This window comes from Neovison vison, chromosome 1 (genome assembly GCF_020171115.1).
Source record: "Neovison vison isolate M4711 chromosome 1, ASM_NN_V1, whole genome shotgun sequence".
NCBI lineage: Eukaryota > Metazoa > Chordata > Mammalia > Carnivora > Mustelidae > Neogale > Neogale vison.
The window spans coordinates 297,653,026-297,671,943 of record NC_058091.1 but is presented as its reverse complement, the minus strand read 5'-3'; the positions used below and the strand labels follow the sequence as shown (position 1 = coordinate 297,671,943).

The 18,918-nt window shown below is 35.5% G+C and overlaps 1 protein-coding gene across 2 annotated transcripts in view; it reads right to left on the bottom strand.

Annotated features, from left to right (window-relative positions):
* LOC122895787 (cadherin-10) overlaps positions 1-18,918 on the bottom strand; it is a 175,889-nt gene that overhangs the window by 114,586 nt on the left and 42,385 nt on the right. The window contains exon 1 of one of the 2 annotated variants that reach the window (XM_044233494.1): positions 7,174-7,211. The exons of the other annotated variant lie outside the window; for it this stretch is intronic. The gene's annotated coding sequence lies outside the window, so the exon portion shown is untranslated. Of the gene's footprint in view, positions 1-7,173; positions 7,212-18,918 lie in introns of those variants that run through there. 2 annotated transcript variants of the gene reach the window in all.

Below are 18,918 nucleotides of genomic sequence, written 5' to 3'. Positions count from 1 at the left end.
GATTAAGTAAAATTTTAAAAAGCAACAGTTTTTAATTTTGATTATTTTGATTTATGAATTTTTTTTCTTTAGTACATTAGGCTTTGGGTCCCATATCTAAAAATTTTTGCCTAACTTACAGTCAAGAAAATTATCTCTTATGTTCTCTTTTCAAAGTTTTATAGTTTCAGTTGCTACATTTAAGTCTATGATCCAACTTAAATCAAGTTTTGTATATGGTGTGAGATATGAATTGAAGTCCTTTGCTTGGTTTATGAATATCCAGTTACCGGAGGCTCCATTTGTTGAAAAGTCCCTTCTTTCTCCACTGAATGGCCTCTGTGCTTTAGTCAAAAATCAGTATGTCTACGTAGGTGTGGGTCTATTTTTAAGCTCTCTAGTTCATTACATTCATCTATTTGCCCAACTTTATATCAATAGCACGCTATCTTGATTACTGTAATTTGCTTTTTTAAAGATTTTATTTATTTATCTGTGAAAAAGAGCACAAGCAGGGGAAGCAGCAGAGGGAGAGGGAGAAGCAGGCTCCCCAATGACCAAGGAGCCTGATGCAGCCCTGGGATCCTGACCTGAGCCTAAGGCAGAAACTCAACTGACTGAGCCACACGGATTACTGTAATTTATAAATCTTGAAATCAGATAATGTTAGTGCTTCAAATTTGCTCCTCTTTTAATTTATGTGTGTGTGTCTGTGTGTCTGTGTACTTGTTATTTTAGTTGTTTTTCCTTTTATATTTAAATTTTGTAATTACCTGAGGGCCCCTGGGTGGCTCAGTCAGTTAAACAGTTGAAGGCTGTCTTTGGCTTGAGTTATCATCTTGGGGTCCTGGGATCAAGCCCCACTCTGGGCTCCCTGCTCACCAGAAGTCTGCTTCTCCCTCCCCTTCTGCCCATGCCCGCGCTCATGCTCTCTCTCTTGCAACTAAATAAATAAAATCTTTAAAAAAATCACAACTACCTTGAAATTTTTATATAAAAGCCTGTGGGGATTTTGATGGGGATTTCACTGAATCTTTAGATGAATTTGGGGAAAACGGACATCATAGCAACATGATTCTTCTGACCTAGAAACCCTGTATAGCTCTATATTGATAAGTTCATCTCAGTAAAGTTTTCTAGATTTCAGTATACAAATATTGCTCATTTTTTGTGAAAAAAATTTTTTGTTTTTGTTGCTATATTATTTTTATTTTTAAACCACTTTCTTGAGGTATGATTGAGATGCAAAATGTTGTACATGTTTAACATATACAACTTGATGAGGTTGAACATGATAAAATGCATTATTTAATATTGATTTAAGATCATTAAAATATGTCTAATTTTATTTTAGGGGGAAAAAGCCAGAAATATTTACTAACAGATCACAAATCATAATTGATTATAGGCATATCTAGAATACACGAAGAATGCTCAAAATCCAAGAATAAAAGCACAAAGCCCAATAAATAAATTGGAAAAAAGCTGAACTGATACTTTACCTGAAAACATAAAAAACAAAAAGTACATGAAAACATATCCAACATTGTTCATTATTTAAGAAAATCAAACTAAAATGATTAACTATTAACAAGTGTTAGTGAGGATGTGGAGAAAGTAGAACTATTCTACACTGCTGATGGGAATGTAAAATAGTACAATGTCCTTGGCAGACAAAGTGGTAGGTTGAATAACGGCCCCTCAAAGATATTCACATTCTAATCCTTGGAACCTGTGGAACCTGTAAATATATTACTTTGTAAGGTGAACGGGACTTTGCAGATGGTAGTAACTGCAAGGTTGTAGAGATTCAGCAGAGTCCTCTGATTATTCAGGTGGGATCATTGTAATCATAAGAATCCTTATAAGAGGAAGGCAAGAGGATCAGGGTCAAGATCAGGAGATAAGATTAAAGAAGAGGTCAGAGCGTCTTGAGCAAGAGGGCAGTAGCCAGAATGCAGGAAGCCTAGAAGCTAAAAAAAAAAGAAACCTCTGGATTCTCCTAAGAGTCTCCAGATGGAGCATACTCCCTTGGACAACTTAGTTTTAGACTTTAACCTCTAGATATGCAATGATACATCAATGTTGGGGTAAGCTACTCAGTTTGTGCTAAATTGTTATAACAGGAATAGGATTGGCATATGCAAAATCATAAAAATACATCTACAATATAATCTGGTCTGCTCCCAGATATTTATAAAAGAGGAATGAAAGTATGTACTCATCTAAAACCTGGGTGGTTCAGGTCAGTTGAGTGTCCGACTTTTGGTTTTGGTTCAGGTCATGACCTCATGGGTTGTGTGATCTAACCCCCTACCCCCACCCCAGGTTGGGCTCCAAGCTCAGTGAGGAGTCCCCTCGAATATTCTCTCCCTCTGCTCCTCCCCCCTCTCAAATAAATGAATAGATCTTTAAAACGTTGTATATGAAGGTATATAGAAATTAATGGATAATAGCCAAAAACCTGGAAACAAACCAAACATTACAGGTGAATGGATAAGTGAATTATAGTATTTCTCCACAAAAGAATGTTACTTAGCGATCAAAAAGAATAATCGTTTTTGTTCCACAAGTAAGGAGCCTGAAGTAACCACTCCACCGTAACAACACAAAGCTGAACAGACTGAAAAATCAACTCTTCTGGATCCATGAGATCCACAGGAGGACTCTGGGCAAACTCGTACTCCTGAGATTGGAGAGACGGATGGATAAAGGAAACAAAACTTAACAGCAAAGACTCAAGAGCAGAAACCACTTTGGAACCAGTAATCATACAGGAAACCTGAACTGTAACTGACAAATTACTGGAGGCTTACTGCACACAACTCTAAAACTGAAAACCTCCAGGGCCATCTAGGGATGGGGGCGGGTCTCCTCAATATTACGAGATTTACCTGCAGCAGCTTGACTAGGTTCTTGCAGTAAAATCTGAGAAAAATCCCCTATGTTTTCAACTGGAGGAGCAGAAAACATTTTGAAAAGCTTAGATCATTCTTTTCCTAACAAGGTCTGCCCTCAGGGGAAACTAGTTAACCAGAGCCTAATTTACTAGAGTATTATCAAAGTCTAATTGACCTGGGGGAAGGGAAATATATGGTTCAGTTCTATCTAGTCATCACGTTTCACCTACAGAAGGAAAAAAATGAGAAATGTTTGTGAAGTTCACAATCCAAGGGCATAGGCTCACAGGCTCTCTAAGCTAAAGTACTAACCACAGGCTATATAGTAGGCTTCCCCTGACCCTGCACGAAACCCGTCGCATTACTATAGTGCTGTTTATAGCAGTTCCATTTCCCCGTATGTGTCCACTTATTAACAAAAATAATTATAAAGCATGCAAAAAGGCAAAGAATCACAAACTGAAGAGACATAGCAAGCATCAGAATCAGACATGGCAGAGCTGGAATTTAAAGCAACTATGATTAATATGTTAGGTGTTCTGATGCATGAAGTAGATCACATACAAGAACAGATGGGTAATGTAAGCAGAGATAGAAATCCTAAGGACTAAAATGAAATGGAAGAGATAAAAAACACTGTACTGCAAATGAAAAAGGACTTTGATAGGCTTATTAGTAGATTGGACACGGTTGAATGTCCAAGGACATTTGTGGTAAAAAACAAAAACAAAAACAAACAAACAAACAAAAACCCCACAAACCACCATACAGGTAAGTGATGTTGAGAATGGGAGAAACTATGAATGTGTGGTGGCAGTGGGTATTTGAGGAATCTCTGTACCTTCATCTTAAATTTCTTAGAAACCTAAAAATACTGTAAGAAAAAAAAAAGAACTTATAAACACACACACAAAATAAAAATAAGAAATTATAGGAAAAAAAACAACAGTTAATTTGTCCAATGTTAATTCTTCCTAGGTATGTTCTTTGTAGCTACAAACCCAGTTATTAGCATTTTCAAAATATTGCTCCTTCATTATAGATGCCACAAATAATTACTCTTCCACTAACCTGACTCAAAATACAGAGCATCTTTGACACTTTCATTAAATCAAGTATATCTCCAACATGGTCTGTCAATATACACTCTTGCTTGTGTTTTTTTCTTCCTGGCTGTCAGTTCTTCCAACCCCATAATATGTGCCAGCACACTATTTATATAGTTTTTTAAAGATTTTATTTTTTTATTTGACACAGAGAGAAATCTCAAGTAGGCAGAGAGGCAGGCAGAGAGGGGTTGGCGGGGGTGGGCGGGGTGGGAAGCAGGCTCCCCACAGACTTCAGTCCCAGGACCCTGAGATCATGACCTGAGCAGAAGGCAGAGGCTTAACCCACTGAGCCACCCAGGAGCCCTGTGCCAACACACTATTTAAATCATCATTATTTCATGCAGAAAATATATACTATCAAACTAACAAATTTCCTTAACCTTCATCTTTTTTACTTTGTAATATATCCTACAGGGTGTTAGCTAAATTAATTTTCCAAAACCCACTTCACCAAGACCCAAATCAATTAAAAATTGTTAACATGTCTAACTACCTACCGGGAAGATAACATCTGAACTTTACAGTTCATTGTCATGTCTGGAACCAGGTGATATTTTTTTTTAAATATATTACATTATTATTACATTATTTCCAATTATTTGTTTCATTTAAAGTCTGACATGTAACTTTTTACATACATAAACTACTCCCTCACTAATACATAATTCCAAATCATGTCTGGATATTTATAGTCTGTTGAATTTCCCTCACTAGTGAATTGTTACATGCATAACTGAACATTCTTGAATTAAGCAATAATATAAGAGTTTTTCTGAACAGGTTAGATTACCTATGGTGAAAAATAAAAGCTAAATTTTAGAATATGAAAATATAATGTTAGAGAGTGATACTTATTTGAAATTGTAAACAGAATTATAATTAGAAGCAATTAAGTGGGTTGAGACAACAGTTAAACTATTTCCTGATATGAAAATGTTAAAAATTAATGAAATTCTATATTCATTTCCAGTTAACAAATTTATTTTCAAGAAATCTTTTAACACCACAGTACCTTATTTTAATCTCAAAAATCACTTAGTATGAATATCACATGAAGCTTAAAAATTTTTGAACCATCTCTTAACATTCTGCATTCCTGTCATTCCTTTAGATCAGTACTTGGCAACATTTAATGTAAATTCACATCTCCTAGGGTTCTGGTTAGATGTCAGTGTTCTCATTTAGTAAGTTTGGGTGGAGCACAAGCTTCTGCATTTCTAACAAGCTCCCCAGTAATGTCAATGAGGCTGGACCACACACTTTGAACAGAAAAACCCAAAGACCTCTCTAAACCTAAATCATCTTCAGAACACGTTCATGACTTCTTCCTGTTTAATGTAGCATGTTACAATGATGGGAAAATACAATATAAGGTGACTACAGGAAGATCATTATTATTTCCAAATAATCAGCTTTTTTCCAGATTCTTTTTTAATCAGAAGAAACTGATTCAAGTCAGCGCACTACAGTAATTAATCTGCTCATACTAGAAATTGTTTTCCTTTATATGTACACTTTCAAATCTTTGTCTGTTTTATTTCATTTTTACAACCAGAGAGTTTTCATTATTTTTCTGAAATATTTATCAAAACCATTGTTTTCTCTAAAATATGCTAATTTTATTTATAAATAGTAAGCCAAAAATGGCAGATTATAGAATATAGTGTAATAGACATTTTGACACATCTCAATTATTAATTAGGTCTCCACACATCACAGATGATCAATTAAGCTATAATCCATCCCTGGCTAATAAAAGGAATTAGTCATTCTTCAGTCAGTTGATTATGTTGATTAAGATCTTAATGTACTAGCTTTTAAATTTTTCTTTAATTTTGTCATTTATGATCATAATAGAAAATCCTAAAGATTATTAACACCAAACCCAAGCCTCTATGGATGAACAATTTTAATCCTTTTAGAGTTTCATAGCACCAATACAGCCTAATGACATTTCAAGATCGAGAACTAAAGGAACATTTTTCAGGTGTGTTTATACAATTTAAATGAGCCAGTGCATACTAAATATTTCCTTTTTATGCAGCTGATACCATTTTATGCATCTAGTATAAAGCACTATGTGAGATAATTGAATCAAAGCACTACACTAAGGACTCAAGTAATATGAGTCCATATGCTTGATCATATTTTCCAAGAGTTCATTACACATTACCTACTGTGCTCTAATGTCACAGGAAATGCATAATTCTACATTGAATATTTATCACTCTATCTTAAGTATGTGTTTGCATATGTATCTCTGTTTAGACTGTAAGTTTAAAACAGGGTCTCATGCCTGGAATCACAAGTTAAAATAAAGGGACTGCACAAAGTATTAAACATTTTTGGAATTGGACTGAATATTATTATTCTTTCAAAAACATTTCAATGCGAAGGAAACTTGGTTTCTTTTTCTAAAAAAAAAAAAAAAACAATAACATATCCAGGGCCCTTTATAGCATTTTATACTCACATCCTATTTGAACGTAACAGCACGGAATTCACACAAACATTTGTCAAATTGGAAATCAATATATTATTTTTGAATGAAATACGTAACACAAAAGTTTGCTAGTATCAGATAAATTATCAAACATTGTGAGGATTTTTACCAATGCAGACAGAATTCCAAGAAGCTCGATTCCTTGCTATTCTCCTCAGATTAAAATTCCCCTTCAAGCAAAACCATTTGAAATTAATTTTATTCCCCAGGAATGTGACCTGCACACAAACCAGCAATACACTTCTCCACTCTACTACGTGTTAACATTTTAACATGATAATTAGCAAAACCAGATAGGACGCACATAAATTTAGGGCAGTGTGTGGATAGAGCATGTGGCAGGAGTCAAGAGAGCATTGTTGAGTGAGACACATAAATTGGTGTGGCCATTTTCTCTAAGGTCCCTGCTAATAAACTAACTAAATAAATAAATAAATAGCACCCAAGAGTTCTTGCTTTGTTCTCTGCAGCCTTTTTAACTTCAGTAGCAAGTGACAGTCCCAGAGGTAACGTGATCTTCGCTCAAGTTAGCAGTGCTAATACAGCTGTGACATTACGCCTGCTGCTTCCTGGAAGTCTCATTCTATTGTAGCTAGCTAGGATTTATTTCACTATGTGGAAATTGGTAGCAAGAATGCTCTCAGGGTGACTTAAAGATGTTAGGAGAAAAGCCATCTGGTACCCAATTTTCTTTGATCCAGGACTTGAACTGCTTCTGAAAAGCAATAAATGAAGAGATGGGGAGAGAGGGCTTGAGAGTTTTGTTAGGAATTCCTTCCCAAGAGAGGGCATGATTCCTCATTTAATGCATTCTCTGTAGGACATCAAGCAAAAATTTCCATAGCTAGAAGAAAAAAAAAAAAACACTTAAAGATAACTTCCTTTCGAAGTTATTTATGTGAAGCCTGTGCATGTACTAATAAATAACATGCAAACAATCATTGCACTTCACTGTGTTCTACTATGTGAATTTATAGCAAAGGCACAAAATTGGGGTCAACCAACAGAAAACTGTGTTCTTGCTGTTCAATCTAAAAGTGCAGAAAGACATGACATTAACTTGTAAAATTAGTCAAAAGTACAAATGTGGAGATACATTATCGGTCATAAAATATCTACTTCATTTATAAATATAGTTATTACATGTGGATAAGCACAGTAATCATAAGACAGATCTTTACTGGCAAGCATTTATGAGACGGTCAGGCTTAAATAAAAGAAGCAGACAATTTTATCAGCACTAATTTTTAATTCTAATTATGCTTCAATATTTGCACAATACTAAAAAGCCCATTTGTAGATAGCCTATCTTATCTCTATGTGGAGACCCATTACATAAAAAAGGATTAACTCCTAAATTATGCATCTGTAGCTGAAATATAAAATTGGAATAGCATTGTGTTTAATTTCATCTTCTTGAGGGCAGAAAGGACTAGATTGTAATTTATTTTCTATTTTTCATAATGCCTGGCTCAATGTTAAATAGTACTTTCATCATAGTTTTCAAATGAACTAAAAAGACAGTATACGGTTTATTTCTTTATTTTCTATTTTTTTAAGTCTTTAAGATATCAGTGCTTAAGTATAGACTCTAGACTCTAAAACATTGCATGAGATTTGTAGATACTTTAATAGTTTAATAGTTTAAATAATTAAATAATTTAATACTTTAATAGTTTAATAGTTCAAATTAAGTTTAATAATTTAATAATTAAATACTTTAGTAGTTTACTTTAATAGTTTAAATTAAGCCAGATTATAATGAGCACCCTAATATGCTAGTTGTACCAATAGTTGTGTGTCGGTGTGTTTTGTTTTGTTTTTCACAATCTCAGAGGGGTGTGCTTAGAATTTTCAGTATGTAGATGGGATCACTGAGGTTCAGAACTGTTCTCTCAGCAATGTTTATAGAGCACTTTCTGTGCACCATACAATTTGCTGTATGGAAGCTGTCAAATGTGAACAAAGCTGAAACAACTCTCACCGTCTAAGAACTAAGTGTTGATGAGCACCAAATCCAAACAGGAATGGTCTGAGAAAGCTTTCTTCAGAATATCATGTGCTACATGACACATAGGGAAGAGAAAACAATGTCCTTGTGCGTACCTGTGTGCATGATGTATGCAAACTAGCGTGGTTGTTAAACCGAGTTCTGGCAACCCAGTAGGATGGACTGGTGTCCCATGAATTGGAATAATGGGTCATGAATATGTAATGGGTCACAAACAGGAAAAACAATGTGCAAAGCTCTGGGGGCGGGGCAAGGAGGATGTTCATGGACAAAATGGAACACTTCACTTTGATTTTATGACACAATTCTTCAGAAGCCTAAGATCAAACCTAAATTTAGGTCCAGGCCTGTTAAAATGCAGAGTCCAAGTCATCTGATTGTTCAACCCCAATTTTCTCTCAGTCAGGTCTGTCTTATCAACGGGGAAGCAGAAGGCAAGCTGAGGACAAAGCACAAGCCGACACCCCGCAATCTCCCCTGTCACTCGGTGGGATATGTGTGACAGTCCTCAGACATTCCTGCCTGAGCTAAAGCTAAGGAAAGGGAAAACAAACGGATAATTTACACGGATTAGAGTCCTGCAGGACAGGAGTGTCCCTCAGTTTACAAATGTCTTAGTGATTAACTGAAGAAAAAAAAAAATCAATCTTATCAATAGTCTAACTTCCAGAGACCCATAGGCTCAATTTCCTGGAGCCCTAACATCACCCATCCATCCATACTGATGTGGAAAACAAAGGTAGAAGGACTGTAAATAAAATGAAATTTCCTTATAATGTATCACCCATTGACAAGTCCTTGAAATAGGCAGAGTGACACTGTCCTAGGGACTTAACTGACTCTTTGTTAAGGGCAAAAGGCAACCTTAGCCTGATCCCCAGGATCCTGTAAGTCTACTCTAACAGGAGTAGAGTAGAAATTTCATATAGAAATTTCTTTGGAAACCTCCTTTATTTCTACCCCCACCCCCACCCCAAGATACATGTTGGGAATCATCCCCAAAGTATATGACCCACTGATACACATCTAAAGAGACTCACTGACTAAGAGATAGGCAAGACTAGGTAGGGAGAGATAGGTAGAGGGCTAAGGGATCAGGCTCACAGAAATGCCAAAAAATGCAGAGGTGTGAGGAAACCAGAGATAAGGGAACAAACCAGACCACACTGCCTTAGCTGGGCTCTTCTTATAACAGTCACTTGTGACCAATAAAGAATTACCAGACCCTAATAAAGGAGTAAACCATTAAAGAAGTTATCACCAGTCCTTACTGAAACCAAGATGCCCCAAGATTGTTAAGGCCACAAGCTCCCTGGTCAGTTCTAAATAAAAGAGCGTCAATGGAGGCCCACGCAGGCAACTCTGTTGAGACCTCTCTCACTCTGGAGAGCTTCTTCTGTATCCTAGCTTCATAAAACTCTCATCACTTTCCTTACTCTCCTTTGTCTGGGAGATTCATTCTTCAACTCTGTGAGGCAAGAATCCCACTCTCCTGCTTCCTTATGACTTTCATGGGCCCTATGTAGTTTACCTTTGTGGGCTTTTTCCTCGATAAAATAATAAGAACAAACATTTTATAATGACATTCATAGAAAGACACATATATTAATATTACATATTAAAGCATTGTCTTTGACCTAAAAGCTCAATTTTTACCTCTGATTTTAAAAGAAATAAACCTATTTTGATGGGTTCCTCCCCTATAAGTACTAGGAACCCTAAGTTCTAGACATACTCTGCCTAATGGGGAAGTTGGTCCTAACCGTATCAGCAAACATATGATCAAACACTTTTGAACCGAGCTTCAGAGATAAATTTTTTTACCCATAATTTCATCTGATGGATATGGAAAGAGTTTCAAGAGTAATGTTACACGATGTGCTCAGTTTCAGAGAGTTAGTGTCATAACCACTAACTCAGGTCACCAGATCTCCCTTGCACTGTTCTGAAATGTCTTGCATAATTTAATAATGAATAGATGTTATCATGATTAAAACTTAACACTTAAACACTGTTAGTGAGAAGACATCCTGGCTAGCTTCCGGTTTGCTGAGCACAGAAAAGATGAACCAACTTGAAGGGGGAGATCTGACAGCACAAGTGTGTGAACTACAGATCATGAAACTATTTGGACATATACACAGTAAGTTCCTGGATAAAGAGTATCTATTAAAAATGTAAATGAGACCCCGAGATCACGACCCGAGCCGAAGGCAGCGGCTCAACCCACTGAGCCACCCAGGCGCCCTGAGATCGAGTCCCGCGTCGGGCTCTCTGCTTGGCAGGGGGCCTGCTTCCTCTCTCTCTCTCTGCCTGCCTCTCTGTCTACTTGTGATCTCTCTCTGTCAAATAAATAAATAAAATCTTAAAAAAAAAAAATGTTAATGAGAGGGGCGCCTGGGTGGCTCAGTGGGTTAAAGCCTCTGCCTCCGGCTCGGGTCATGATCTCAGGGTCCTGGGATCAAGCTCCTGCTCAGCAGGGAGGCTGCTTCCCTTCCTCTCTCTCTGCCTATCTCTGCCTACTTGTGATCTCTGTCTGTCAAATAAATAAATAAAAATCTTTAAAAAAAATGTTAATGAGAATGTGTTTGGACATATAAATTCCACAGATTGTTTTTGACTTAAAACATCATTGACAGGGGCGCCTGGGTGGCTCAGTTAGTTAAACAGCCAACTCTTGGTTTCGGCTTGACTCATGATCTCAGGGTCCTGGAATTGAGCCCCCGTTTTGGGCTCTGTGTTCAGTGCAGAGGAGTCTGCTAAAGATTCTCTCTTTCTCTCTCTCCCTCTGTTCCTCGCCTTGTGCTCTCTCTCTCTCAAATAATTAAATAAAGTTATAAAAACAAACAAAAAGACATGTCACTGACATGCTGAATTTTAAGTAAAAATTTGTAATTCAAGTTGCTTTGAGGACAAAGTTTCAGTAGCAGTCTTTCTTTTTAAAGAATGTGTTTTAAGAAGGAAAGTTAGAATTAAGACAGAAAATGAGTTAATTAAAAATATTAAAAATTTTCTTTAAAAAACATAGATATACATAGTTTCTGTCCCTTTCTCTAACTTACATTCCCTGATCCTGGCCTCATCACTGTCAACCAGTCAATTCTCAGCAATGTCTTTTGGAATTCCAATGGAAATAGGGCTCTCAGTTTTTCATGTGATAAGTTTTATGACCACCTATTTTTAGAAGTTTTGGTTTCCAAGTATGTGTATTTGACTTTTTTTTTTTTTTAAGTGTAAACATCAATGAAGGACTCATCACCTGTCTGGCATTATTTTTAACCATTTGAAAATATTATAGTTTAATGTCTGTTTTACTGAATCATTTAGTGACTAAATCCAGTGTAATACAAAAAAGTCACTAATGCAAAAATCCACACTATTGAAGGCAATAAAATTTGTAAGCTTTCAGATATTAAAGGAAACAACTGATTCCTGAAAAAATTATATACTTGACCCATATTCAGTCACAATCACTGTGGGAACTAGAAAGATGAATCATTTTAATAAGAATTTAGTGAGTTAAGATCAGTGCTAGAAACAAAGTAGTACATCTAAATTCTGGACCATTAAGACACAATATAGAAAATCACATTGACTCAAGTCAACTGCAAATTGCTCAGCATTTCCTAGCTCCCTTGGATGGGTGGTAGATGTTCTGCATATAACCCCTTCTGGGTGCATGATACATTCTGAATTTCTGCATGGGGATTCTTATTACATGGTGCGACATCCTAACATTTGGATTATTCCTCCAAACGAATTCTACATCTTGGATTATTCTTCCAAATGAATTCTACATCTTGGAAAAAATTTTATTGTTTTGTGTGTTTGTGTATGTGTTTGCACTCTTGTGCATGAATAGCTTTTAATGGACTGAGATAATCAAAGGAAATATACAATATATGCATGGTATTTAAGGAGTTTTTAACTTATTTTCCTGCCTCCTACAACCACCAAGAAAGAATCATAAATACCTGGGCGTGGGGAGATAAGTAGGGGATATAGAAAAGAAGTTCAATGCAGATTAAATATTCACTTTTTTTTTTTTTCCTCATAAGTCAGCTATGGAATGGAATAAGTGGTCACAAAGAAGGCATATACCTCAAGTGCTAATTTTCTAAAATGGAAGTCTCCTATATTCATTCAAGATCTCTCCTGATTTCTTTTGTCAAAAAGAACATTCACCTTTTTAAGCACAATACATTGATCACTTCCATAATTTATCTTGAATGATAGCAATTTCATTTGATGTTAAAACTCTAAAACCAGGGGCACCTGGGTGGCTCAGTGGGTTAAGCTGCTGCCTTCGGCTCAGGTCATGATCTCAGGGTCCAGGATCTAGTCCCACATTGGGCTCTCAGCTCAGTGGGGAGCCTGCTTCCCTCTCCCTCTCTCTCTGCCTGCCTCTCTAACTACTTGTGACCTCTGTCAAATAAATAAATAAAACCTTAAAAAAAAAAAAAACTCTAAAACCAGAGCTGACTTCAATTTTTATTTTTTTAGATTAATTTTTTTGAGAAAGAGAGAGCAGAGAAGGAATCCTCAAGCAGACTTCCTCCTGAGCGTGGAGCCCGACATGCGGCGTGATCCCAGGACCCTGAGATCACCCCCTGAGCCAAAATCAAGAGTGGGCCGCTTAACCAACTGAGTCACCCAGACATCCCCGATTTTAATTTTAAAAATAGAAGTAGGACAACTACCAGGGAAGAAATAAAACATCTGTGGTATATCCAAGGAACAAAGAGCAGAGTGTGATGGGAAACATAGCACTGTGCCCAAGTCAAAGTATCAGTAGTTTCTGCCCTCCTCAGCTTTAGTTATAAAGACTGTTCAGTCCAATCTGTACTCTTGGTCTATGGATTCTAAAGCAAACCAAGCAGGATACACATGGGAATGCACGCACATGCACACACACACACACACACACACACACACACACATCAACAGTGGACTCATATGTCCAATGCTGAATATACTTTAAAGCTCTAAAAAAGAAAAATCCATAGCACTGGGGAAAGGATGATAAAACTGAATGACAAGAAACACAAAAAACAAAATATCATTTAAGATCACAAAGCTCATAATAGTCCTTTCCAATTCCATTCCCCCAAATATTTGATATGTCTGGTATGTAGTGCAAATGTATACCCTAAGTTTGCAACTGCCAAGTGTGATTACAAAATCATAATTTAAATTGTGCAACTGGAAAAAATTAATATTGGAGGTTAATAAAAAATAATGTTAGTGTATATACTCACATCATCGCAAATGGCAAGATTGCATTCTTTTTTATGGCTGAATAATATTTCATTATTCTTTATCCATTCATCAGTTGATGGACACTTGGGCTGTTTCCATAATTTGGCTATTGCAGATAATGGTGCTATAAACATTGGAGTACACGTATTTTTGTATTTTTGGGGTAAATACCTAGTAACGCAATTGCTGGATCATAAGGTAGTTCTATTTTTAATTTTTTTTAAAAACCTCCATATTGTTTTCCAGAGTGGCTACACCACTTTGCATTCCCCCCAGTAGTACAAGACATTTCCTTTTTTTCCCATCCTTGCCAACACCTGTTGTTTTTTGTGTTGTTGATTTTAAATTGAATAAAATTTCAAAAAATGATGTATTTTAAAATTTGTAAGGTATAGTTAAAGAAGTGTTTGGAGGGATAATTATAGCATTGAATATAAATTGCAGTAAAAAGAAACATAAGTCCATTCAATTATCTAAGCTTTTTTAAATAGACTATTAAAAGAAGAATTAATCTTCAGGAGACAAAAGCATATATATACACATAATAAATATATATATATATTTAATATATAATGATATGATATATATAGTATGTCTTTTATAAGGGACATAATAAACTGAAAATACAAATCATAAACTTAGGGAAAATAATTACAAACACATATGTGGTAAAGCATTTATCTTTAGTACATTAAAAAATACCAACGTCAATAATTAAACAACCCAACTGAAAATAGGCACAGGCTTGAATAGGCATCTCAATAGTAACAAAGAATACTTATGCCAAATAATTACATAAAAAGATGCTCAACATCATTCACCATTAATAAAAACCTGAAAAGTAAAACCACAATGTTTACCATTATACTATATTAAATAGCTAAAATAAAATGTAAAAAAGATAATAACAAGTGTGGGAAGGATGCAAAGCATATGAAACTTCTATACTTTTCAGGTGGGAATGCAAATATTCTAGCCATCATTGAGATTTCTTAAAATGTTACATACATTCTTACCATTTGACATAACGTTCTCATTCTAGGTATTTGTCCAGGAGAATTAAAGACACTTGTTCCCATGAAACTACAGTATATGTAAATGATCATACCCACAGTTTTTGTAATTCATTAACCTGGAAAGGATCCGAATGTCCTCAAATGGGTGCTGGGTAAAGGTGCTCACAAACGTTCACTGACGTGTTCCTTGTCAGCAGAAACATATGAACTACTGATACAGCAACATGAATGAATCTCAAACGCATTAAAAAAAGACTTAAAAATCATATATTGTGTATAACTCCATTTATATGACATTCTTGAAAGAATAGAAATATGGGGACTCAAACCACAGAAGATTAGTGGCTGCCGGGGCCTAATTACCACAGAGTGACATGAAGGAACTTCCTGGGGGAATGGAAATGTTCTCTATCTTTTCTGCGAGGATGGCCATGAGAGTGTATACATTTGACAAAATTCGTGGAATTTTACACTAAAAAGGATGAATTTACTCTATGTAAATCACACCTTCATACAGATGGCTAATAGGTAATGAAGAGATGCTCAGCATCACTAACCATCAGGGACATGGAAATCAAAACTACAATGAAATCTCATCTCGCAACAGTCAGAGTGCTTATTACATAGAAGGATAGCTGTCATTTCTCAAAAAGGATATTTAGCTTCATTGTACTTATCTTTATCAAATATCAAATATTTTAATAATTTTAAAAGCATTTAAGAATGTGTGCTTTTGTAAATTATCCATAAAATTAACTACTATGTGTATTTACAAATCTAATTAGGCAGTATCCAGAAAAGGTTTATTATTTTGAAATTTTATTCAAATCAGTGGATCCTTTGTTCTCCTCTGAGACACTGATGGTCCAAAGAAAAAGATGCCCTAAGCTCTATGCCCCAACTTATTTCCTTTTATTCTTTAATTCTAGCTACTTACCAGTTGTCAAAACAACAGACTAAACCTATTACCTAACAGTGTGCCAAGGATCTTTTTAAAATCTACGTAATCTCATCAAGACTTTATAACCTGAGTTTGGCCTGCCACTCACAGTTTCAGAAAACAGGGAGTCAGTGCAGTGGTGCATACATTATCAGGGCCCTGAGAGTCCATGCCTGCTTATGGGAGTGTGTAATTTAATAAAGTGTTCATTGATGTCAGCGCCCTAGCTCCTCACACTTGTGTTGATCTTAGACTACAGCACAGAGACTCCTACTGCTAATTAGATGACTGAAGGAAGATTATACTTCCCCTTGGAGCCAGACGCAAAGGTGGGAAAGTAATTCTCAAAGGGAATTAGATTTTCGAGTATCTGATGGAACAGAACAAAAATAGGGAAGGGTACACTTTAGGATGAGCCAGCTAGAGAAACGAACTAGACAGAGTTGCATTATAAATGATAACAAAAGTTATGAAATACACCACCAGGCTCCCAATGCTCCCACTTTATTCACACACAAATTTCTAACATAAATTATAAATAAGGAATAATATTTTTATGATGTACATGTTAAACTTTATAACAATCTCTTGTAAATCCCAGAGAAATTCAAGAGCCATGAGTTAGAAATCCATATATTGTATTTTACACTTTACTGTCTAGGGATGCCTATTAGTTCTACCTTTTAAAATTGTATCCAAAAAAGTCAAATTAATGATTTCTCAAAAGGAATTAAATTATGTATCATTCACAAAGCTAGGAAGGATTTTTCATCTAAGATCATACAAATGGAAGTTTTGTTAATATTGAAGCAAAAGCAAATATTCTGTGATGATTTTCATAAAAGTGTTTTATTAATGCTTTAAATATTTTATCTCCTACTCTAACCTAAATATTAGAGATTATCTTGTGATAAAAAATTATCAAGTCAGTATTATTATAAAGGTAACTTTATATTTAAAGCAAGCCTCCCCCTTTTTTTTAATTTGATAACATCAGCCTGGACATTTCAGCTGCCAACAAACTGAATTCTTTGTTTGTCACTGATAAATCCTTGACAAGATAGTTAGTATTTGGAAGAAGCACACTAAACAGTGTATGCGATGCAATATTTTATATTTTTAATAATTACATAGATAGTCTTATAAAATAAGTAGACTCCAAGTTAAATTATCGCATTTTAAATCAGCAGTAATGAAAAAAGATATGGAATAGTAATAGATTCTATTAGCAAGATGAGCCATCTTTCTTGACTTTTCTTACTTTACTTGTCAACTCAATATGTCTTGCTCTTTAATGGTTTGATTTATTTATGTCCCGAATATTTTAACAAAAGATTTCAAAATATAAAATATCAGCAGAAATTGCATTATCTCAATATTTGTGAAAAAAATTAAAATTTTTATTATCCCATCACTTAATCCATTCAATGAACAACTATTTAATTCTTAGTATGAACCAGATACTGTGATATATAATGAGTATTTAAAGGTACAACAAAACTTCCTTAAACAACCAAACAAACTTAATGTTCACTGAGTAAACAGCATTTTTAAAGTTATTAAGATTTGTGCATTTCAAAAATTTCTCACGACACATGTTGATAGTTGCTACACCCCAATTAATTTAACACCATTCTTTGGGCTGGAGATTTTGGGTGTTAGGTTCCAAGGATTTAGATAGAATAAAATGGTTATTATTTCACAGTGAGTTTCAAATTATATTTTCTTTAGGGGATCTGTAGAAAGCCAGTAATTGTTGAATTTGTAAAGCTTTAATAAGAACCTCAGTATGGAGAGAAGTAAAGATAAAATTAGAATTCTCACTCCACTGGAAAGGAGGAAACCACTAGGAATTCTGAAGAAGGGCTCTCAGGATAACAAACGGAATGACAAGTGGTCAAAGAGGGTTAGTCTCTTGGCTCCTGACCATTTTTCCTCTTCTATGCCTCTAGTCAACATCTTTAAGGCTTGGTGGAGTGGAAGTGGGGGGAAGAGCTAGAAGCTCAAACTGGGTGGGTAGATAGAAATGGCTGATGAATGTGTCTAGGGGGGTGAGTCAGAGAACAGACCGACAGAGTCTCATACAATCAAGCACATCCTGAAGAATCAATTCATGAGCCAGCACAAGTATTAGAAGGGGGAGAAGACAAGACAAGGAAGTGGAACCACAGACTTCAGCCACAAGATTACAACTACCAGAAGATATGAAGCCAACCATACTGCACCAGAGGCCGGCAAACTCTGGAGGAATCTACCAAAATAATCATCCCTGAAATGATTACAGTGTACTTTTTAAGGACTAGCTACATTGCAACAGAGACCAACAGGTATCCAAGAGACCAGACATTGCCACCAGAAGACTATGAGAGCTTCCCTGCAATGTTCTGCTTTCTGTTCTTCCCTATTAGACTTCTTTCTACACACATATTGCTCAGCCTGGCTGGAGTCATCCTCACTACTGCTAACCATCTCCTAATTCCCCTGGTCATTTGGCTCTGTGTCCATGATCAGACACCATCAGAATTACTAACAATGCTGTTAGCAGTCATATGTCTGTTGATCTTTTCCAGAATTCAGGTAATAACACCTGGTAAGCACTATAATGCAAGACAGTGGTACAGAGCCAAGACACTGGAAGCAAACCTATTAAAAGTTATTGTGGCGGGGGGGTGGGAGGTTGGGGTACCAGGTGGTGGGTATTATAGAGGGCACAGCTTGCATGGAGCACTGGGTGTGGTGAAAAAATAATGAATACTGTTTTTCTGAAAATAAATAAATAAATAATAATTTAAAAAAAAAAAGTTATTGGCATATTTTAAGGGGTTCCTGGACTCAGAAATATTCCATATCAATATACATACACTGGACATTTTTAGCTAGTTGATTTTTTTTTTTTTTGATAGGGCCTAATTTTATCTTGAAACAGTTCTGGAAAATTGACTTTCATATATGACCAATTATTACATTCCAATCACTGAGCAAAGTACTCTCACAAATGCTGTTACTTCTTAACATACTGTGAATTAGATTTCTAATTATATGATTGAGAAAAATAAGGCAAAAACACTTAAGATGCTTGTGTTGCACTATAGAAAATAACATTTTATTAAATAGCTTCTTAAGTATAAATTGAATTCTTTAATCTTAATTTCAATAAACAGTAGTTTTATAGGCCATTTAAAAATTTTATTGACTGGGGTC